This window comes from Medicago sativa, chromosome 8 (assembly GCF_051527215.1).
Source record: "Medicago sativa cultivar Bolivia chromosome 8, Bolivia_mono, whole genome shotgun sequence".
Classification (NCBI taxonomy): domain Eukaryota; kingdom Viridiplantae; phylum Streptophyta; class Magnoliopsida; order Fabales; family Fabaceae; genus Medicago; species Medicago sativa.
This window is the reverse complement of record NC_140756.1, coordinates 24,189,432-24,214,121: the sequence shown is the minus strand read 5'-3', so window position 1 is coordinate 24,214,121 and position 24,690 is coordinate 24,189,432. Positions and strand designations below refer to the sequence as shown.

The 24,690-nt window shown below is 34.8% G+C and overlaps 1 long non-coding RNA gene across 1 annotated transcript; it reads left to right on the top strand.

Annotated features, from left to right (window-relative positions):
* The first annotated feature begins 13,987 nt into the window (after positions 1-13,987).
* On the top strand, positions 13,988-22,535 carry LOC146897852 (uncharacterized). Its single transcript, XR_015022162.1, has 3 exons — positions 13,988-14,447; positions 16,192-20,607; positions 22,352-22,535. It is a non-coding gene; the product is annotated as an uncharacterized LOC146897852 (long non-coding RNA).
* The last annotated feature ends 2,155 nt before the right edge of the window (positions 22,536-24,690 follow it).

Here is a 24,690-nt window from a genome sequence, read left to right as displayed (position 1 = left end):
AAATTCTAAAATAAACCACGGATGTCGTAGATATGCTTGTTAGATTTCCTAGGAACTATTACATGCTTCGATTCGATAAGGCTAGGCCACTTTATGACCTTTTTAGTGAAAGAAAAAGGGTCAAAAACGAGTAAAATCCGTAAATTAACAAGGAAATTCACTTAACCCTCATTTTGTCCATTTTCGAAAATGATAAAATCAACCTTGGAATTCGAATGTATGCTTGTTAGATTTTATAGGAACTATTACATGCTTCGATTCGATAAGGCTAGGCCACTTTATGACCTTTTTAGTGAAAGAAAAAGGTCAAAAACGAGTAAAATCCATAAATTAACAAGGAAATTCACTTAACCCCCATTTTGGCCTTTTTAAAAAATTCTAAAATAAACCATGGATGTCGTAGATATGCTTGTTAGATTTCCTAGGAACTATTACATGCTTCGATTCGATAAGGCTAGGCCACTTTATGACCTTTTTAGTGAAAGAAAAAGGTCAAAAACGAGTAAAATCCATAAATTAACAAGGAAATTCACTTAACCCCCATTTTGGCCTTTTTAAAAAAAATTTAAAATAAACCATGGATGTCGTAGATATGCTTGTTAGATTTCCTAGGAACTATTACATGCTTCGATTCGATAAGGCTAGGCCACTTTATGACCTTTTTAGTGAAAGAAAAAGGGTCAAAAACGAGTAAAATCCGTAAATTAACAAGCAAATTCACTTAACCCTCATTTTGTCCATTTTCGAAAATGATAAAATCAACCTTGGAATTCGAATATATGCTTGTTAGATTTTATAGGAACTATTACATGCTTCGATTCGATAAGGCTAGGCCACTTTATGACCTTTTTAGTGAAAGAAAAAGGTCAAAAACGAGTAAAATCCATAAATTAACAAGGAAATTCACTTAACCCCCATTTTGGCCTTTTTAAAAAATTCTAAAATAAACCATGGATGTCGTAGATATGCTTGTTAGATTTCCTAGGAACTATTACATGCTTCGATTCGATAAGGCTAGGCCACTTTATGACCTTTTTAGTGAAAGAAAAAGGGTCAAAAACGAGTAAAATCCGTAAATTAACAAGGAAATTCACTTAACCCTCATTTTGTCCATTTTCGAAAATGATAAAATCAACCTTGGAATTCGAATATATGCTTGTTAGATTTCATAGGAACTATTACATGCTTCGATTCGATAAGGCTAGGCCACTTTATGACCTTTTTAGTGAAAGAAAAAAGGTCAAAAATGAGTAAAATCCGTATATTAACAAGGAAATTCAATTAACCCCCATTTTGGCCTTTTTAAAAAATTCTAAAATAAACCACGGATGTCGTAGATATGCTTGTTAGGTTTCCTAGGAACTATTACATGCTTCGATTCGATAAGGCTAGGCCACTTTATGACCTTTTTAGTGAAAGAAAAAGGTCAAAAACGAGTAAAATCCATAAATTAACAAGGAAATTCACTTAACCCCCATTTTGGCCTTTTTAAAAAAAATTTAAAATATACCATGGATGTCGTAGATATGCTTGTTAGATTTCCTAGGAACTATTACATGCTTCGAATCGATAAGGCTAGGCCACTTTATGACCTTTTTAGTGAAATAAAAAGGTCAAAAACGAGTAAAATCCATAAATTAACAAGGAAATTCACTTAACCCCCATTTTGGCCTTTTTAAAAAATTCTGAAATAAACCATGGATGTCGTAGATATGCTTGTTAGATTTCCTAGGAACTATTACATGCTTCGATTCGATAAGGCTAGGCCACTTTATGACCTTTTTAGTGAAAGAAAAAGGTCAAAAACGAGTAAAATCCATAAATTAACAAGGAAATTCACTTAACCCCCATTTTGGCCTTTTTAAAAAATTCTAAAATAAACCATGGATGTCGTAGATATGCTTGTTAGATTTCCTAGGAACTATTACATGCTTCGATTCGATAAGGCTAGGCCACTTTATGACCTTTTTAGTGAAAGAAAAAGGGTCAAAAACGAGTAAAATCCGTAAATTAACAAGGAAATTCACTTAACCCTCATTTTGTCCATTTTCGAAAATGATAAAATCAACCTTGGAATTCGAATGTATGCTTGTTAGATTTTATAGGAACTATTACATGCTTCGATTCGATAAGGCTAGGCCACTTTATGACCTTTTTAGTGAAAGAAAAAGGTCAAAAACGAGTAAAATCCATAAATTAACAAGGAAATTCACTTAACCCCCATTTTGGCCTTTTTAAAAAATTCTAAAATAAACCATGGATGTCGTAGATATGCTTGTTAGGTTTCCTAGGAACTATTACATGCTTCGATTCGATAAGGCTAGGCCACTTTATGACCTTTTTAGTGAAAGAAAAAGGGTCAAAAACGAGTAAAATCCGTAAATTAACAAGGAAATTCACTTAACCCTCATTTTGTCCATTTTCGAAAATGATAAAATCAACCTTGGAATTCGAATATATGCTTGTTAGATTTCATAGGAACTATTACATGCTTCGATTCGATAAGGCTAGGCCACTTTATGACCTTTTTAGTGAAAGAAAAAAGGTCAAAAATGAGTAAAATCCGTATATTAACAAGGAAATTCAATTAACCCCCATTTTGGCCTTTTTAAAAAATTCTAAAATAAACCATGGATGTCGTAGATATGCTTGTTAGGTTTCCTAGGAACTATTACATGCTTCGATTCGATAAGGCTAGGCCACTTTATGACCTTTTTAGTGAAAGAAAAAGGTCAAAAACGAGTAAAATCCATAAATTAACAAGGAAATTCACTTAACCCCCATTTTGGCCTTTTTAAAAAAAATTTAAAATAAACCATGGATGTCGTAGATATGCTTGTTAGATTTCCTAGGAACTATTACATGCTTCGATTCGATAAGGCTAGGCCACTTTATGACCTTTTTAGTGAAAGAAAAAGGGTCAAAAACGAGTAAAATCCATAAATTAACAAGGAAATTCACTTAACCCTCATTTTGTCCATTTTCGAAAATGATAAAATCAACCTTGGAATTCGAATATATGCTTGTTAGATTTTATAGGAACTATTACATGCTTCGATTCGATAAGGCTAGGCCACTTTATGACCTTTTTAGTGAAAGAAAAAGGGTCAAAAACGAGTAAAATCCGTAAATTAACAAGGAAATTCACTTAACCCTCATTTTGTCCATTTTCGAAAATGATAAAATCAACCTTGGAATTCGAATATATGCTTGTTAGATTTTATAGGAACTATTACATGCTTCGATTCGATAAGGCTAGGCCACTTTATGACCTTTTTAGTGAAAGAAAAAGGTCAAAAACGAGTAAAATCCATAAATTAACAAGGAAATTCACTTAACCCCCATTTTGGCCTTTTTAAAAAAAAATTAAAATAAACCATGGATGTCGTAGATATGCTTGTTTGATTTCCTAGGAACTATTACATGCTTCGATTCGATAAGGCTAGGCCACTTTATGACCTTTTTAGTGAAAGAAAAAGGGTCAAAAACGAGTAAAATCCGTAAATTAACAAGGAAATTCACTTAACCCCCATTTTGGCCGTTTTTCAAAATTCTAAAATAAACCATGGATGTCGTAGATATGCTTGTTAGATTTCCTAGGAACTATTACATGCTTCGATTCGATAAGGCTAGGCCACTTTATGACCTTTTTAGTGAAAGAAAAAGGTCAAAAACGAGTAAAATCCATAAATTAACAAGGAAATTCACTTAACCCCCATTTTGGCCTTTTTAAAAAAAATTTAAAATAAACCATGGATGTCGTAGATATGCTTGTTAGATTTCCTAGGAACTATTACATGCTTCGATTCGATAAGGCTAGGCCACTTTATGACCTTTTTAGTGAAAGAAAAAGGGTCAAAAACGAGTAAAATCCGTAAATTAACAAGGAAATTCACTTAACCCTCATTTTGTCCATTTTTGAAAATGATAAAATCAACCTTGGAATTCGAATATATGCTTGTTAGATTTCATAGGAACTATTACATGCTTCGATTCGATAAGGCTAGGCCACTTTATGACCTTTTTAGTGAAATAAAAAGGTCAAAAACGAGTAAAATCCATAAATTAACAAGGAAATTCACTTAACCCCCATTTTGGCCTTTTTAAAAAATTGTAAAATAAAATGTCGTAGATATGCTTGTTAGATTTCCTAGGAACTATTACATGCTTCGATTCGATAAGGCTAGGCCACTTTATGACCTTTTTAGTGAAAGAAAAAGGTCAAAAACGAGTAAAATCCATAAATTAACAAGGAAATTCACTTTACCCCCATTTTGGCCTTTTTAAAAAATTCTGAAATAAACCATGGATGTCGTAGATATGCTTGTTAGATTTCCTAGGAACTATTACATGCTTCGATTCGAAAAGGCTAGGCCACTTTATGACCTTTTTAGTGAAAGAAAAAGGTCAAAAACGAGTAAAATCCATAAATTAACAAGGAAATTCACTTAACCCCCATTTTGGCCTTTTTAAAAAATTCTAAAATAAACCGTGGATGTCGTAGATATGCTTGTTAGATTTCCTAGGAACTATTACATGCTTCGATTCGATAAGGCTAGGCCACTTTATGACCTTTTTAGTGAAAGAAAAAGGGTCAAAAACGAGTAAAATCCGTAAATTAACAAGGAAATTCACTTAACCCTCATTTTGTCCATTTTCGAAAATGATAAAATCAACCTTGGAATTCGAATATATGCTTGTTAGATTTCATAGGAACTATTACATGCTTCGATTCGATAAGGCTAGGCCACTTTATGACCTTTTTAGTGAAAGAAAAAAGGTCAAAAATGAGTAAAATCCGTATATTAACAAGGAAATTCAATTAACCCCCATTTTGGCCTTTTTAAAAAATTCTAAAATAAACCATGGATGTCGTAGATATGCTTGTTAGGTTTCCTAGGAACTATTACATGCTTCGATTCGATAAGGCTAGGCCACTTTATGACCTTTTTAGTGAAAGAAAAAGGTCAAAAACGAGTAAAATCCATAAATTAACAAGGAAATTCACTTAACCCCCATTTTGGCCTTTTTAAAAAAAAATTAAAATAAACCATGGATGTCGTAGATATGCTTGTTAGATTTCCTAGGAACTATTAAATGCTTCGACTCGATAAGGCTAGGCCACTTTATGACCTTTTTAGTGAAAGAAAAAGGGTCAAAAACGAGTAAAATCCGTAAATTAACAAGGAAATTCACTTAACCCTCATTTTGTCCATTTTTGAAAATGATAAAATCAACCTTGGAATTCGAATATATGCTTGTTAGATTTCTTAGGAACTATTACATGCTTCGATTCGATAAGGCTAGGCCACTTTATGACCTTTTTAGTGAAAGAAAAAGGTCAAAAACGAGTAAAATCCATAAATTAACAAGGAATTTCACTTAACCCCCATTTTGGCCTTTTTAAAAAATTCTGAAATAAACCATGGATGTCGTAGATATGCTTGTTAGATTTCCTAGGAACTATTACATGCTTCGATTAGATAAGGCTAGGCCACTTTATGACCTTTTTAGTGAAAGAAAAAGGTCAAAAACGAGTAAAATCCATAAATTAACAAGGAAATTCACTTAACCCCCATTTTGGCCTTTTTAAAAAATTCTAAAATAAACCATGGATGTCGTAGATATGCTTGTTAGATTTCCTAGGAACTATTACATGCTTCGATTCGATAAGGCTAGGCCACTTTATGACCTTTTTAGTGAAAGAAAAAGGGTCAAAAACGAGTAAAATCCGTAAATTAACAAGGAAATTCACTTAACCCTCATTTTGTCCATTTTCGAATATGATAAAATCAACCTTGGAATTCGAATATATGCTTGTTAGATTTCATAGGAACTATTACATGCTTCGATTCGATAAGGCTAGGCCACTTTATGACCTTTTTAGTGAAAGAAAAAAGGTCAAAAATGAGTAAAATCCGTATATTAACAAGGAAATTCAATTAACCCCCATTTTGGCCTTTTTAAAAAATTCTAAAATAAACCATGGATGTCGTAGATATGCTTGTTAGATTTCCTAGGAACTATTACATGCTTCGATTTGATAAGGCTAGGCCACTTTATGACCTTTTTAGTGAAAGAAAAAGGTCAAAAACGAGTAAAATCCATAAATTAACAAGGAAATTCACTTAACCCCCATTTTGGCCTTTTTAAAAAAATTTTAAAATAAACCATGGATGTCGTAGATATGCTTGTTAGATTTCCTAGGAACTATTACATGCTTCGATTCGATAAGGCTAGGCCACTTTATGACCTTTTTAGAGAAAGAAAAAGGGTCAAAAACGAGTAAAATCCGTAAATTAACAAGGAAATTCACTTAACCCCCATTTTGGCCGTTTTTCAAAATTCTAAAATAAACCATGGATGTCGTAGATATGCTTGTTAGATTTCCTAGGAACTATTACATGCTTCGACTCGATAAGGCTAGGCCACTTTATGACCTTTTTAGTGAAAGAAAAAGGGTCAAAAACGAGTAAAATCCGTAAATTAACAAGGAAATTCACTTAACCCTCAATTTGTCCATTTTTGAAAATGATAAAATCAACCTTGGAATTCGAATATATGCTTGTTAGATTTCATAGGAACTATTACATGCTTCGATTCGATAAGGCTAGGCCACTTTATGACCTTTTTAGTGAAAGAAAAAGGTCAAAAACGAGTAAAATCCATAAATTAACAAGGAAATTCACTTAACCCCCATTTTGGCCTTTTTAAAAAATTCTGAAATAAACCATGGATGTCGTAGATATGCTTGTTAGATTTCCTAGGAACTATTACATGCTTCGATTAGATAAGGCTAGGCCACTTTATGACCTTTTTAGTGAAAGAAAAAGGTCAAAAACGAGTAAAATCCATAAATTAACAAGGAAATTCACTTAACCCCCATTTTGGCCTTTTTAAAAAATTCTAAAATAAACCATGGATGTCGTAGATATGCTTGTTAGATTTCCTAGGAACTATTACATGCTTCGATTCGATAAGGCTAGGCCACTTTATGACCTTTTTAGTGAAAGAAAAAGGGTCAAAAACGAGTAAAATCCGTAAATTAACAAGGAAATTCACTTAACCCTCATTTTGTCCATTTTCGAATATGATAAAATCAACCATGGAATTCGAATATATGCTTGTTAGATTTCATAGGAACTATTACATGCTTCGATTCGATAAGGCTAGGCCACTTTATGACCTTTTTAGTGAAAGAAAAAGGTCAAAAACGAGTAAAATCCATAAATTAACAAGGAAATTCACTTAACCCCCATTTTGGCCTTTTTAAAAAATTCTGAAATAAACCATGGATGTCGTAGATATGCTTGTTAGATTTCCTAGGAACTATTACATGCTTCGATTAGATAAGGCTAGGCCACTTTATGACCTTTTTAGTGAAAGAAAAAGGTCAAAAACGAGTAAAATCCATAAATTAACAAGGAAATTCACTTAACCCCCATTTTGGCCTTTTTAAAAAATTCTAAAATAAACCATGGATGTCGTAGATATGCTTGTTAGATTTCCTAGGAACTATTACATGCTTCGATTCGATAAGGCTAGGCCACTTTATGACCTTTTTAGTGAAAGAAAAAGGGTCAAAAACGAGTAAAATCCGTAAATTAACAAGGAAATTCACTTAACCCTCATTTTGTCCATTTTCGAATATGATAAAATCAACCATGGAATTCGAATATATGCTTGTTAGATTTCATAGGAACTATTACATGCTTCGATTCGATAAGGCTAGGCCACTTTATGACCTTTTTAGTGAAAGAAAAAAGGTCAAAAATGAGTAAAATCCGTATATTAACAAGGAAATTCAATTAACCCCCATTTTGGCCTTTTTAAAAAATTCTAAAATAAACCATGGATGTCGTAGATATGCTTGTTAGATTTCCTAAAATAAACCAATTAACCCCCATTTTGGCCTTTTTAAAAAATTCTAAAATAAACCATGGATGTCGTAGATATGCTTGATAGATTTCCTAGGAACTATTACATGCTTCGATTCGATAAGGCCGGGCCACTTTATGACCTTTTTAGTGAAAGAAAAAGGGTCAAAAACGAGTAAAATCCGTAAATTAACAAGGAAATTCACTTAACCCTCATTTTGTCCATTTTTGAAAATGATAAAATCAACCTTGGAATTCGAATATATGCTTGTTAGATTTCATAGGAACTATTACATGCTTCGATTCGATAAGGCTAGGCCACTTTATGACCTTTTTAGTGAAAGAAAAAGGTCAAAAACGAGTAAAATCCATAAATTAACAAGGAAATTCACTTAACCCCCATTTTGGCCTTTTTAAAAAATTCTGAAATAAACCATGGATGTCGTAGATATGCTTGTTAGATTTCCTAGGAACTATTACATGCTTCGATTAGATAAGGCTAGGCCACTTTATGACCTTTTTAGTGAAAGAAAAAGGTCAAAAACGAGTAAAATCCATAAATTAACAAGGAAATTCACTTAACCCCCATTTTGGCCTTTTTAAAAAATTCTAAAATAAACCATGGATGTCGTAGATATGCTTGTTAGATTTCCTAGGAACTATTACATGCTTCGATTCGATAAGGCTAGGCCACTTTATGACCTTTTTAGTGAAAGAAAAAGGGTCAAAAACGAGTAAAATCCGTAAATTAACAAGGAAATTCACTTAACCCTCATTTTGTCCATTTTCGAATATGATAAAATCAACCTTGGAATTCGAATATATGCTTGTTAGATTTCATAGGAACTATTACATGCTTCGATTCGATAAGGCTAGGCCACTTTATGACCTTTTTAGTGAAAGAAAAAAGGTCAAAAATGAGTAAAATCCGTATATTAACAAGGAAATTCAATTAACCCCCATTTTGGCCTTTTTAAAAAATTCTAAAATAAACCATGGATGTCGTAGATATGCTTGTTAGATTTCCTAGGAACTATTACATGCTTCGATTTGATAAGGCTAGGCCACTTTATGACCTTTTTAGTGAAAGAAAAAGGTCAAAAACGAGTAAAATCCATAAATTAACAAGGAAATTCACTTAACCCCCATTTTGGCCTTTTTAAAAAAATTTTAAAATAAACCATGGATGTCGTAGATATGCTTGTTAGATTTCCTAGGAACTATTACATGCTTCGATTCGATAAGGCTAGGCCACTTTATGACCTTTTTAGAGAAAGAAAAAGGGTCAAAAACGAGTAAAATCCGTAAATTAACAAGGAAATTCACTTAACCCCCATTTTGGCCGTTTTTCAAAATTCTAAAATAAACCATGGATGTCGTAGATATGCTTGTTAGATTTCCTAGGAACTATTACATGCTTCGACTCGATAAGGCTAGGCCACTTTATGACCTTTTTAGTGAAAGAAAAAGGGTCAAAAACGAGTAAAATCCGTAAATTAACAAGGAAATTCACTTAACCCTCAATTTGTCCATTTTTGAAAATGATAAAATCAACCTTGGAATTCGAATATATGCTTGTTAGATTTCATAGGAACTATTACATGCTTCGATTCGATAAGGCTAGGCCACTTTATGACCTTTTTAGTGAAAGAAAAAGGTCAAAAACGAGTAAAATCCATAAATTAACAAGGAAATTCACTTAACCCCCATTTTGGCCTTTTTAAAAAATTCTGAAATAAACCATGGATGTCGTAGATATGCTTGTTAGATTTCCTAGGAACTATTACATGCTTCGATTAGATAAGGCTAGGCCACTTTATGACCTTTTTAGTGAAAGAAAAAGGTCAAAAACGAGTAAAATCCATAAATTAACAAGGAAATTCACTTAACCCCCATTTTGGCCTTTTTAAAAAATTCTAAAATAAACCATGGATGTCGTAGATATGCTTGTTAGATTTCCTAGGAACTATTACATGCTTCGATTCGATAAGGCTAGGCCACTTTATGACCTTTTTAGTGAAAGAAAAAGGGTCAAAAACGAGTAAAATCCGTAAATTAACAAGGAAATTCACTTAACCCTCATTTTGTCCATTTTCGAATATGATAAAATCAACCATGGAATTCGAATATATGCTTGTTAGATTTCATAGGAACTATTACATGCTTCGATTCGATAAGGCTAGGCCACTTTATGACCTTTTTAGTGAAAGAAAAAAGGTCAAAAATGAGTAAAATCCGTATATTAACAAGGAAATTCAATTAACCCCCATTTTGGCCTTTTTAAAAAATTCTAAAATAAACCATGGATGTCGTAGATATGCTTGTTAGATTTCCTAAAATAAACCAATTAACCCCCATTTTGGCCTTTTTAAAAAATTCTAAAATAAACCATGGATGTCGTAGATATGCTTGATAGATTTCCTAGGAACTATTACATGCTTCGATTCGATAAGGCCGGGCCACTTTATGACCTTTTTAGTGAAAGAAAAAGGGTCAAAAACGAGTAAAATCCGTAAATTAACAAGGAAATTCACTTAACCCTCATTTTGTCCATTTTTGAAAATGATAAAATCAACCTTGGAATTCGAATATATGCTTGTTAGATTTCATAGGAACTATTACATGCGTCGATTCGATAAGGCTAGGCCACTTTATGACCTTTTTAGTGAAAGAAAAAAGGTCAAAAATGAGTAAAATCCGTATATTAACAAGGAAATTTAATTAACCCCCATTTTGGCCTTTTTAAAAAATTCTAAAATAAAATGGCGTAGATATGCTTGTTAGATTTCCTAGGAACTATTACATGCATCGATTAGATAAGGCTAGGCCACTTTATGACCTTTTTAGTGAAAGAAAAAGGTCAAAAACGAGTAAAATCCATAAATTAACAAGGAAATTCACTTAACCCCCATTTTGGCCTTTTTAAAAAATTCTAAAATAAACCATGGATGTCGTAGATATGCTTGTTAGATTTCCTAGGAACTATTACATGCTTCGATTCGATAAGGCTAGGCCACTTTATGACCTTTTTAGTGAAAGAAAAAGGGTCAAAAACGAGTAAAATCCGTAAATTAACAAGGAAATTCACTTAACCCTCATTTTGTCCATTTTCGAATATGATAAAATCAACCTTGGAATTCGAATATATGCTTGTTAGATTTCATAGGAACTATTACATGCTTCGATTCGATAAGGCTAGGCCACTTTATGACCTTTTTAGTGAAAGAAAAAAGGTCAAAAATGAGTAAAATCCGTATATTAACAAGGAAATTCAATTAACCCCCATTTTGGCCTTTTTAAAAAATTCTAAAATAAACCATGGATGTCGTAGATATGCTTGTTAGATTTCCTAAAATAAACCAATTAACCCCCATTTTGGCCTTTTTAAAAAATTCTAAAATAAACCATGGATGTTGTAGATATGCTTGATAGATTTCCTAGGAACTATTACATGCTTCGATTCGATAAGGCTGGGCCACTTTATGACCTTTTTAGTGAAAGAAAAAGGGTCAAAAACGAGTAAAATCCGTAAATTAACAAGGAAATTCACTTAACCCTCATTTTGTCCATTTTTGAAAATGATAAAATCAACCTTGGAATTCGAATATATGCTTGTTAGATTTCATAGGAACTATTACATGCGTCGATTCGATAAGGCTAGGCCACTTTATGACCTTTTTAGTGAAAGAAAAAAGGTCAAAAATGAGTAAAATCCGTATATTAACAAGGAAATTCAATTAACCCCCATTTTGGCCTTTTTAAAAAATTCTAAAATAAAATGTCGTAGATATGCTTGTTAGATTTCCTAGGAACTATTACATGTTTCGATTCGATAAGGCTAGGCCACTTTATCACCTTTTTAGTGAAAGAAAAAGGTCAAAAACGAGTAAAATCCATAAATTAACAAGGAAATTCACTTAACCCCCATTTTGGCCTGTTTAAAAAATTCTGAAATAAACCATGGATGTCGTAGATATGCTTGTTAGATTTCCTAGGAACTATTACATGCTTCGATTAGATAAGGCTAGGCCACTTTATGACCTTTTTAGTGAAAGAAAAAGGGTCAAAAACGAGTAAAATCCGTAAATTAACAAGGAAATTCACTTAACCCTCAATTTGTCCATTTTTGAAAATGATAAAATCAACCTTGGAATTCGAATATATGCTTGTTAGATTTCATAGGAACTATTACATGCTTCGATTCGATAAGGCTAGGCCACTTTATGACCTTTTTAGTGAAAGAAAAAGGTCAAAAACGAGTAAAATCCATAAATTAACAAGGAAATTCACTTAACCCCCATTTTGGCCTTTTTAAAAAATTCTGAAATAAACCATGGATGTCGTAGATATGCTTGTTAGATTTCCTAGGAACTATTACATGCTTCGATTAGATAAGGCTAGGCCACTTTATGACCTTTTTAGTGAAAGAAAAAGGTCAAAAACGAGTAAAATCCATAAATTAACAAGGAAATTCACTTAACCCCCATTTTGGCCTTTTTAAAAAGTTCTAAAATAAACCATGGATGTCGTAGATATGCTTGTTAGATTTCCTAGGAACTATTACATGCTTCGATTCGATAAGGCTGGGCCACTTTATGACCTTTTTAGTGAAAGAAAAAGGGTCAAAAACGAGTAAAATCCGTAAATTAACAAGGAAATTCACTTAACCCTCATTTTGTCCATTTTCGAATATGATAAAATCAACCTTGGAATTCGAATATATGCTTGTTAGATTTCATAGGAACTATTACATGCTTCGATTCGATAAGGCTAGGCCACTTTATGACCTTTTTAGTGAAAGAAAAAAGGTCAAAAATGAGTAAAATCCGTATATTAACAAGGAAATTCAATTAACCCCCATTTTGGCCTTTTTAAAAAATTCTAAAATAAAATGTCGTAGATATGCTTGTTAGATTTCCTAGGAACTATTACATGTTTCGATTCGATAAGGCTAGGCCACTTTATGACCTTTTTAGTGAAAGAAAAAGGTCAAAAACGAGTAAAATCCATAAATTAACAAGGAAATTCACTTAACCCCCATTTTGGCCTGTTTAAAAAATTCTGAAATAAACCATGGATGTCGTAGATATGCTTGTTAGATTTCCTAGGAACTATTACATGCTTCGATTAGATAAGGCTAGGCCACTTTATGACCTTTTTAGTGAAAGAAAAAGGTCAAAAACGAGTAAAATCCATAAATTAACAAGGAAATACACTTAACCCCCATTTTGGCCTTTTTAAAAAATTCTAAAATAAACCATGGATGTCGTAGATATGCTTGTTAGATTTCCTAGGAACTATTACATGCTTCGATTCGATAAGGCTAGGCCACTTTATGACCTTTTTGGTGAAAGAAAAAGGGTCAAAAACGAGTAAAATCCGTAAATTAACAAGGAAATTCACTTAACCCTCATTTTGTCCATTTTCGAATATGATAAAATCAACCTTGGAATTCGAATATATGCTTGTTAGATTTCATAGGAACTATTACATGCTTCGATTCGATAAGGATAGGCCACTTTATCACCTTTTTAGTGAAAGAAAAAAGGTCAAAAATGAGTAAAATCCGTATATTAACAAGGAAATTCAATTAACCCCCATTTTGGCCTTTTTAAAAAATTCTAAAATAAACCATGGATGTCGTAGATATGCTTGTTAGATTTCCTAAAATAAACCAATTAACCCCCATTTTGGCCTTTTTAAAAAATTCTAAAATAAACCATGGATGTTGTAGATATGCTTGATAGATTTCCTAGGAACTATTACATGCTTCGATTCGATAAGGCTGGGCCACTTTATGACCTTTTTAGTGAAAGAAAAAGGGTCAAAAACGAGTAAAATCCGTAAATTAACAAGGAAATTCACTTAACCCTCATTTTGTCCATTTTTGAAAATGATAAAATCAACCTTGGAATTCGAATATATGCTTGTTAGATTTCATAGGATGTAACATCCCGCTCTTTACCTAATGGAAATTTTACCTGCTAAGTGTATCAGAGGAATGATGTTCATGGAAAGTAAGTTAATGGAAATATTTTATGATATGTCAGCTTAATACGAGTTAAGAATCAGAGACGGATGTGGCACGTTGGAGGCAAGGGCAATTTGGTAATTGTGCGGGAAATGATATTTATTTGGAAAGGCACCAAAATATCTTATTTTCCAATCTTCTTTCTCTCTCTTATGCCAAAGACTTTCTTCTCTCCTTCCCTCTTCTCTCTCACGCCCCCTTTCTTCTTCTTTTCATCAATCTTTTGCAAATCTTCTTCCTCAATTAGCAAGGCTCTAATCCTTGTCCTTTCAAGATAACATGGTCATGTGGAAGCTTGGTTTGGCTTAGGGTTTGGAAGATTGGGTTGAATTAATAAGTTAGGGTTTTGGTGAGGAAGCTTTGGGTTGGAACAAAATGATCAAGCAAGGATCATGAAGCTTTATATTGCAAGGAAACAAAGAGATAGATGGAAGAAGTGGGATTGATGAGCTTAAGCCATGGTTTTGTGTTGAATCAAGAACTAGGGAGTTGTCATGCTTGGCCTTGGAGGCTTTGGGAATCAAGTGCAAACAATTGAGGTGAGTTCCATAGATAGATTACCCACCTTTGGGATTGATTAATCTTGTAGAAAAATCATGATTTATGCTAAGTATAGTTTTTATGTAACTTTAGTACCCCAAGCCAATCCTAGGTGATTATAGGTTAAAATTGCCATGATATATGTTTAAATAAGTCTATATATGTTGTTGGATGTATTTGGTGCATTACAGGGTCGAATTGGACGAGTTTTGGGTCGAAAATGGCGAAAACCCGCGGCCGGAACACGCGAACACGCAGAATTCGCAGCGCTGCGCCTGTACAAGGGCGCTAGGCGCCCACACACAGGGAACCAGCGCTAGGCGCCCCACTTCTGGCGCCAGGCGCCCCAGACAGGACAACCTCCGCGTTGTTCTGCGTTCGGGTGCTTGGGGGCAGTCGCGTGGGGGTCCGTAGCGATCGTTTCGAAGTGTTCTTTGACTGTTTTCACTTATTTTTCTACTGGAACAAACTTAGCTTTGTCAAATCATAAGATTTATAAACGGCTTGGAATTGGGTTTTCGGCACTTTCGGTCTTTAGAAATTATTGAAAATTGTACACATCATCCAATGATCCTTGCATCGATAATCGTGGCAATCTTAGCATGTATTACAAGGATGGCTCAAGAGAGTTTAAGCATGATGGGGTAGCAATGAACTAAGAAAGGGAATGAACATAGAGCCTCGGCTTAGCTAGTCGAGAAATAGAAAGATAGCATGAATGATAAGTATGACAAGTATAGGATATGTTTCCCCGAATTATAAGACGCGAAGTGTATTCTCTTCGCATATGATCAAGTATGCCTTAGCAAGTATGAGTTACCGACAATCGGATCGATCAAGGTTCCGAGGTAAACATGTATGTATGATTATGTCTAACTTATATGCACGACAAGACCATGATTAATATGTGTAGGTGGCATGTCTCTTGTTATCCACATCAGGGGGATGCAAGGGGTTCTCGTAATGAGAACGATTCAAGCCGTAAGGGACCCGCATGTCACCGAGTAAGCAAGACGTAGGTGTTCGTGTCTCTCATTATCCACGCCAGGGGGATACGGGAGGTTCTCGACCTAAGGGGAACGGTTTAAGCCGCAAGGGACCCGCACGACACCGAGGGAGTCCGATGTACGTACATCGGTCATGTATGGGATTGATCTCGGGGTTACTCCACCCGGGACTATCCGTAAAATGAATCAAGATAATAACTGTTTGTTCAACGCTAACCAACTAATGAACTTAGACACGATTATGTTTATTATGATTATGATTATGTTATGTTTATGCTCATGATCGAGCCCATGTATGATTATGTTTAAGAACAATAATAAGAGCATGATATGTTATTAGACGGGAGCTAGATATGTATAGGACAAGTAAAGAAAGCTATGCCGTGACGACCTTAGGTTTCCCTAATCGTCCGGTTTAGAATCATGTCATGAATATGCTATGTTATTTATGTTTAGGCTTTGTTACGTATAGCGTACACTTGGCAATGCGGTTTAGGTTCCCTCGACCGCCATGACATGTATAGATGAGAAGCCTATAACAAGTAAGATATGACTATGACGGCTCTAGTATGCACTACCGTCTAAGTTTGCAAGTCCCCACGCACGTATAGTCAACCGTCAGGTTGTAATGTAGACACGTGGTGACCGTAGGTTTTCCCTTGAGGTTACCTATAGCCTAGGAATTAGGGGAACTCACTGAGACATTATGTCTCATCCCAATCCTTATTTGTTTCAGATAAGCAGGATGTTTATGCGTGTTCGGAGCAGGATGGATATTACTTCAGGGGTTCGTTCGTAAAGCTGCAGGACGTTATGGATATCAAGGATGTATTTTATGTATGGATGAGTTGTGTTGTATTATTATTTATATGAACGTAACTTGATGTAAATGTTATTCATTCGAAGTTTTTAATTGTTGTTTATTTAATGTATCCAGTACTAATATTAACGCACGTGCCAGACTTTCTAGATACGTCTGGTATGGGTGTTACAATTGGTATCAGAGCAGGTCGATTCAGATCGTGCCTTGGGTCATTAAATTACAACTAACGTAGTGGGACCATTGGGTTCCAGGTAAAAGTTCTAATTGTTGTTGTTAGTTGAGTCTGATCAACTCAATTTAGCATTCGACGATTGGAATGGATGCCTGAGAGCTGAATAGGACCCAGGAGGAACGAAGTATGTGATGGAGATGCACTGGAAAGTGTGAACTCGGATAAATATTAGCAAGAGTTTGATCGTGCCAAAAGGTGGTCGGTGAACTAAGCAAGCACAAGTGTGAATCCTCCGGGAATGTAAGGCATGATAAGAAAGAACGCTCCGACAAATTCGAGTATGATGTTAGTGATACTTTAAGTATCCGTAAGTGAAGAAGTTGGATATATATATATATATATATATATATATATATATATTCTGGAACGTAAGTGTGAGACTACAATTGAAGGATAAGTCGACACATGTTGATGGAATTAGTAAGCTCTCAGGGATTGAGATATGAGAACAAAGATTTATATGTTCAGCGAGAATAAGGTTCTAATAGTGAATGAAGTTGAGCACATGTATGTTGGATGGAGTTGAAGTCTTATGTGGAATTTTTATGTCAAGTGATATGATGAACAAGACAATGGTTCCTAATGTGCCGTGAATTGAATTGATTGGTGTTAATGCTTGTCGTGCAACAGTTATGAAATTATTTTTTTTTATGATGACCAGAATGAATGATGTGCATCAGATTACTTGAGAAAATGAGATTTTTATGTGAAGTATGTTTTCTTGAAAACTAATTTTTAGAAAATACGCCAATAGCGAAAATTTCGCTAATAGCGAAATTACTCCAGAGGATTTCGCTAATAGCGAAACTGGGGCGAAAATTTTCAGTTTTTCCAAAAACTGTCATTTTGTCTCTAGGGCCTTAGTAGCTATTGGGGGTTGTTTTTACAATCTTTTAGGTAACCAACACTCTCTATAACATCAAGTATCGAATGCACATCACATCCTATGATTTCTAAGGAAGAAAATGCATGGACAACTATTAACGGAACCAATCCGATTCAAGGTAACATTAGAAGTTAACGTGGCAGGAGCTGGCGAAGAACTTGGGTCAAGAGTTTTAAGGTTTGACTTATGGAACGGATTAAGTGGATGCAAAGACATGAGATGGAAAGTAAAGTGGTAGAGAATTATACGAATGTCACAAGATTTTCAGGTTTTATGAAGTCATGAGTACCCCCGGATCTATGTTTTGCTTGATTGAATTGCTAAAGCCCGTTAAATGTTGAATTCAAAAGTTTACAAGATTTTAGAAAGGTAGACACATATGGGTGATTGGAGTTGATGTTTATAGATTTTAAAATGGAATTTTGTAGGTACCGGTTGTTACGACTCACGTAGAGTGGGCTAAACTCACAGGAACTAAAGTTAGATGACACAGTTGTGTTGTCAACTTATTCCGTGATTTTAGAGCAACGACTGGGGCCAAACTTATTACGTTTTTATATAAAGAGATATTGTCAACGCCAATGACCCGTGTGTTGTATTATAATGTTTTCTTAAAGAAAGAAATTAACGAGCAAGCATCCGTTGATTACGCAAAACATAGTATACGAGAATACAGGGATGCAATGAAGCAAGATCAAGAAAAGCATGTATAATTTATGATGAGTCTTCCATGGGAAATTCGAGATTGCTCAGAGACAAGTTTAAAGTACGATGAGTATATGTCATAAGGTAAACTCAACTAAGGAGAAAGTAGGGTTCATCCTCAAGTAAAGTATTATGGTGATGTGACAAGTCTACCGTGAGATTCAACCTTATAAGGTAATGAAAGGTGTAAGATTTTGGTATTGGTTACCACATGATAGGTCTTGACAAGAGTTCAAGAAGATGATGCTCATATGTAAAGTTTCAGTTGTCTTAATGGATTAGAATATTGGTTAAAGCTAACTGGTGGGAATCAGAGTGGCGCAACGAAAGTTAATAGATAAAGTTTCGGACAGTAACCATGGAACTTGAAAGTAAGAGTCTTCTTAAGAGGTATTATGGAACAAGCGAGGAGTTCTCGGAATATTGAATAAGTAATGAGACTGATCCGGTCAGCGAAGAATATGACAAAGTCATAATGGATATGACTTTATTTAAGTATGATAAGAAGGATATATGTAAGGATATGTGATATGACAAAAAAAAAATGCAGGTAAGAGTCGAAAGGTTTCTTTTGGCAACTCAAATTAAAGATTGAATTATCAAGTGTGAGGCCGGTATTAAAAGAAGAAGTGTTATGCAGGATGAGGTGACATTGTGTGAACGTAACCGGATATGATGTTTTGAAGATTCACGTTATTTGTTCTCAGAATGAGGAGATGAGATAATGTTATGAGGGTCAAGGATCCTATATGAATTATGTTATGCAATTATGCGAGTCTCCAAGATATGCATGTAAGTCAAGAAAGAATAAGAAAGAAGTTACTTTAAAGTTCAAGAATTTCATTCTGGATGGAGATATAAATCATGAGTTATGCACGATTAAGTGCATACTCTCTTATGTCAGACCTGTTAAACGATCACGATACTTGCTATGAAGATTTCGAACTATGATTTAAAAACTCTTAAATTTAAAATGGGTATTGAGAGACTTGGAAACGAAATTATTTAAACATGACAATTTTTTTTCACAAAATTCTTTTAAAAGATTATGTCTCTATTCGTTCCAAGGATCCGAATACTCATGTTTAGAAAACTTTTTAAAGTAATATGTTAGAACGAGTATCGTTATGATTTAACAAGAAGCGACATTAGGAAGTATGCGATTGTTATGGTGAGTAAGATGTGTTAATGTAACCAACAAAGTTGCTCGAAAAAGTATTATGAAGCGCACAAGTATATGATAAGAGTATTCAAATGCAAAAGGTTTAACTCGGAAGTTTTAAGAGCATGTAAGTTACGAGATGGGTTGATGAATGTTATATGTATAGGCGTAATTAATTTCACCTCTCTATGACAAGTTATATGAGTCATCCATAAATTTGGGTGCAATAGGAATGGTAATGAGATCGAAAGATTTCTTAAGACTCTGAAAAGAGACAAGAGATTCGTAGAATCGTCAAGATAAGTAATGTTGGAGTGAGGAAAATGTCTCAAGGTACACTAAGTAGACTGATGTATGAATTATACGTTACACGATAGGATTATGTATATATGAAAAGATGTTTTAACGTTACAAGTAAGCACTGCAGGGCAAACCTGGTTTCTGGTAGGATTCCAGTTAAAAGGCAAATCCTGAGTGTCCATGTTTATGATAAGACACCGTTATGAATAGATTATGTTAAGCAGGTAAGATACAAGTCTGAGACAATACGTCTATGTGTGGCAAGGTGAGTTCTGAATCATGATATACTAAGAAAACTCTAAGTTTGAGTGATATTAAGACCAAGAAGGCTATGCTCTGTTGCATGTGGGTTAAGAAACAAGATGATTGGTAGTCGATCTCTAAATTTCGAGGACGAAATTTCTTTAAGGGGGGTAGAATGTAACATCCCGCTCTTTACCTAATGGAAATTTTACCTGCTAAGTGTATCAGAGGAATGATGTTCATGGAAAGTAAGTTAATGGAAATATTTTATGATATGTCAGCTTAATACGAGTTAAGAATCAGAGACGGATGTGGCACGTTGGAGGCAAGGGCAATTTGGTAATTGTGCGGGAAATGATATTTATTTGGAAAGGCACCAAAATATCTTATTTTCCAATCTTCTTTCTCTCTCTTATGCCAAAGACTTTCTTCTCTCCTTCCCTCTTCTCTCTCACGCCCCCTTTCTTCTTCTTTTCATCAATCTTTTGCAAATCTTCTTCCTCAATTAGCAAGGCTCTAATCCTTGTCCTTTCAAGATAACATGGTCATGTGGAAGCTTGGTTTGGCTTAGGGTTTGGAAGATTGGGTTGAATTAATAAGTTAGGGTTTTGGTGAGGAAGCTTTGGGTTGGAACAAAATGATCAAGCAAGGATCATGAAGCTTTATATTGCAAGGAAACAAAGAGATAGATGGAAGAAGTGGGATTGATGAGCTTAAGCCATGGTTTTGTGTTGAATCAAGAACTAGGGAGTTGTCATGCTTGGCCTTGGAGGCTTTGGGAATCAAGTGCAAACAATTGAGGTGAGTTCCATAGATAGATTACCCACCTTTGGGATTGATTAATCTTGTAGAAAAATCATGATTTATGCTAAGTATAGTTTTTATGTAACTTTAGTACCCCAAGCCAATCCTAGGTGATTATAGGTTAAAATTGCCATGATATATGTTTAAATAAGTCTATATATGTTGTTGGATGTATTTGGTGCATTACAGGGTCGAATTGGACGAGTTTTGGGTCGAAAATGGCGAAAACCCGCGGCCGGAACACGCGAACACGCAGAATTCGCAGCGCTGCGCCTGTACAAGGGCGCTAGGCGCCCACACACAGGGAGCCAGCGCTAGGCGCCCCACTTCTGGCACCAGGCGCCCCAGACAGGACAACCTCCGCGTTGTTCTGCGTTCGGGTGCTTGGGGGCAGTCGCGTGGGGGTCCGTAGCGATCGTTTCGAAGTGTTCTTTGACTGTTTTCACTTATTTTTCTACTGGAACAAACTTAGCTTTGTCAAATCATAAGATTTATAAACGGCTTGGAATTGGGTTTTCGGCACTTTCGGTCTTTAGAAATTATTGAAAATTGTACACATCATCCAATGATCCTTGCATCGATAATCGTGGCAATCTTAGCATGTATTACAAGGATGGCTCAAGAGAGTTTAAGCATGATGGGGTAGCAATGAACTAAGAAAGGGAATGAACATAGAGCCTCGGCTTAGCTAGTCGAGAAATAGAAAGATAGCATGAATGATAAGTATGACAAGTATAGGATATGTTTCCCCGAATTATAAGACGCGAAGTGTATTCTCTTCGCATATGATCAAGTATGCCTTAGCAAGTATGAGTTACCGACAATCGGATCGATCAAGGTTCCGAGGTAAACATGTATGTATGATTATGTCTAACTTATATGCACGACAAGACCATGATTAATATGTGTAGGTGGCATGTCTCTTGTTATCCACATCAGGGGGATGCAAGGGGTTCTCGTAATGAGAACGATTCAAGCCGTAAGGGACCCGCATGTCACCGAGTAAGCAAGACGTAGGTGTTCGTGTCTCTCATTATCCACGCCAGGGGGATACGGGAGGTTCTCGACCTAAGGGGAACGGTTTAAGCCGCAGGGGACCCGCACGACACCGAGGGAGTCCGATGTACGTACATCGGTCATGTATGGGATTGATCTCGGGGTTACTCCACCCGGGACTATCCGTAAAATGAATCAAGATAATAACTGTTTGTTCAACGCTAACCAACTAATGAACTTAGACACGATTATGTTTATTATGATTATGATTATGTTATGTTTATGCTCATGATCGAGCCCATGTATGATTATGTTTAAGAACAATAATAAGAGCATGATATGTTATTAGACGGGAGCTAGATATGTATAGGACAAGTAAAGAAAGCTATGCCGTGACGACCTTAGGTTTCCCTAATCGTCCGGTTTAGAATCATGTCATGAATATGCTATGTTATTTATGTTTAGGCTTTGTTACGTATAGCGTACACTTGGCAATGCGGTTTAGGTTCCCTCGACCGCCATGACATGTATAGATGAGAAGCCTATAACAAGTAAGATATGACTATGACGGCTCTAGTATGCACTACCGTCTAAGTTTGCAAGTCCCCACGCACGTATAGTCAACCGTCAGGTTGTAATGTAGACACGTGGTGACCGTAGGTTTTCCCTTGAGGTTACCTATAGCCTAGGAATTAGGGGAACTCACTGAGACATTATGTCTCATCCCAATCCTTATTTGTTTCAGATAAGCAGGATGTTTATGCGTGTTCGGAGCAGGATGGATATTACTTCAGGGGTTCGTTCGTAAAGCTGCAGGACGTTATGGATATCAAGGATGTATTTTATGTATGGATGAGTTGTGTTGTATTATTATTTATATGAACGTAACTTGATGTAAATGTTATTCATTCGAAGTTTTTAATTGTTGTTTATTTAATGTATCCAGTACTAATATTAACGCACTTAACCCCCATTTTGGCCGTTTTTCAAAATTCTAAAATAAACCATGGATGTCGTAGATATGCTTGTTAGATTTCCTAGGAACTATTACATGCTTCGACTCGATAAGGCTAGGCCACTTTATGACCTTTTTAGTGAAAGAAAAAGGGTCAAAAACGAGTAAAATCCGTAAATTAACAAGGAAATTCACTTAACCCTCAATTTGTCCATTTTTGAAAATGATAAAATCAACCTTGGAATTCGAATATATGCTTGTTAGATTTCATAGGAACTATTACATTCTTCGATTCGATAAGGCTAGGCCACTTTATGACCTTTTTAGTGAAAGAAAAAGGTCAAAAACGAGTAAAATCCATAAATTAACAAGGAAATTCACTTAACCCCCATTTTGGCCTTTTTAAAAAATTCTGAAATAAACCATGGATGTCGTAGATATGCTTGTTAGATTTCCTAGGAACTATTACATGCTTCGATTAGATAAGGCTAGGCCACTTTATGACCTTTTTAGAGAAAGAAAAAGGGTCAAAAACGAGTAAAATCCGTAAATTAACAAGGAAATTCACTTAACCCCCATTTTGGCCGTTTTTCAAAATTCTAAAATAAACCATGGATGTCGTAGATATGCTTGTTAGATTTCCTAGGAACTATTACATGCTTCGACTCGATAAGGCTAGGCCACTTTATGACCTTTTTAGTGAAAGAAAAAGGGTCAAAAACGAGTAAAATCCGTAAATTAACAAGGAAATTCACTTAACCCTCAATTTGTCCATTTTTGAAAATGATAAAATCAACCTTGGAATTCGAATATATGCTTGTTAGATTTCATAGGAACTATTACATGCTTCGATTCGATAAGGCTAGGCCACTTTATGACCTTTTTAGTGAAAGAAAAAGGTCAAAAACGAGTAAAATCCATAAATTAACAAGGAAATTCACTTAACCCCCATTTTGGCCTTTTTAAAAAATTCTAAAATAAACCATGGATGTCGTAGATACGCTTGTTAGATTTCCTAGGAACTATTACATGCTTCGATTCGATAAGGCTAGGCCACTTTATGACCTTTTTAGTGAAAGAAAAAGGTCAAAAACGAGTAAAATCCATAAATTAACAAGGAAATTCACTTAACCCCCATTTTGGCCTTTTTAAAAATTCTAAAATAAACCATGGATGTCGTAGATATGCTTGTTAGATTTCCTAGGAACTATTAAATGCTTCGACTCGATAAGGCTAGGCCACTTTATGACCTTTTTAGTGAAAGAAAAAGGGTCAAAAACGAGTAAAATCCGTAAATTAACAAGGAAATTCACTTAACCCTCATTTTGTCCATTTTTGAAAATGATAAAATCAACCTTGGAATTCGAATATATGCTTGTTAGATTTCATAGGAACTATTACATGCTTCGATTCGATAAGGCTAGGCCACTTTATGACCTTTTTAGTGAAAGAAAAAGGTCAAAAACGAGTAAAATCCATAAATTAACAAGGAAATTCACTTAACCCCCATTTTGGCCTTTTTAAAAAATTCTAAAATAAACCATGGATGTCGTAGATATGCTTGTTAGATTTCCTAAAATAAACCAATTAACCCCCATTTTGGCCTTTTTAAAAAATTCTAAAATAAACCATGGATGTTGTAGATATACTTGATAGATTTCCTAGGAACTATTACATGCTTCGATTCGATAAGGCTGGGCCACTTTATGACCTTTTTAGTGAAAGAAAAATGGTCAAAAACGAGTAAAATCCGTAAATTAACAAGTAAATTCACTTAACCCTCATTTTGTCCATTTTTGAAAATGATAAAATCAACCTTGGAATTCGAATATATGCTTGTTAGATTTCATAGGAACTATTACATGCGTCGATTCGATAAGGCTAGGCCACTTTATGACCTTTTTAGTGAAAGAAAAAAGGTCAAAAATGAGTAAAATCCGTATATTAACAAGGAAATTCAATTAACCCCCATTTTGGCCTTTTTAAAAAATTCTAAAATAAAATGTCGTAGATATGCTTGTTAGATTTCCTAGGAACTATTACATGTTTCGATTCGATAAGGCTAGGCCACTTTATCACCTTTTTAGTGAAAGAAAAATGTCAAAAACAAGTAAAATCCATAAATTAAC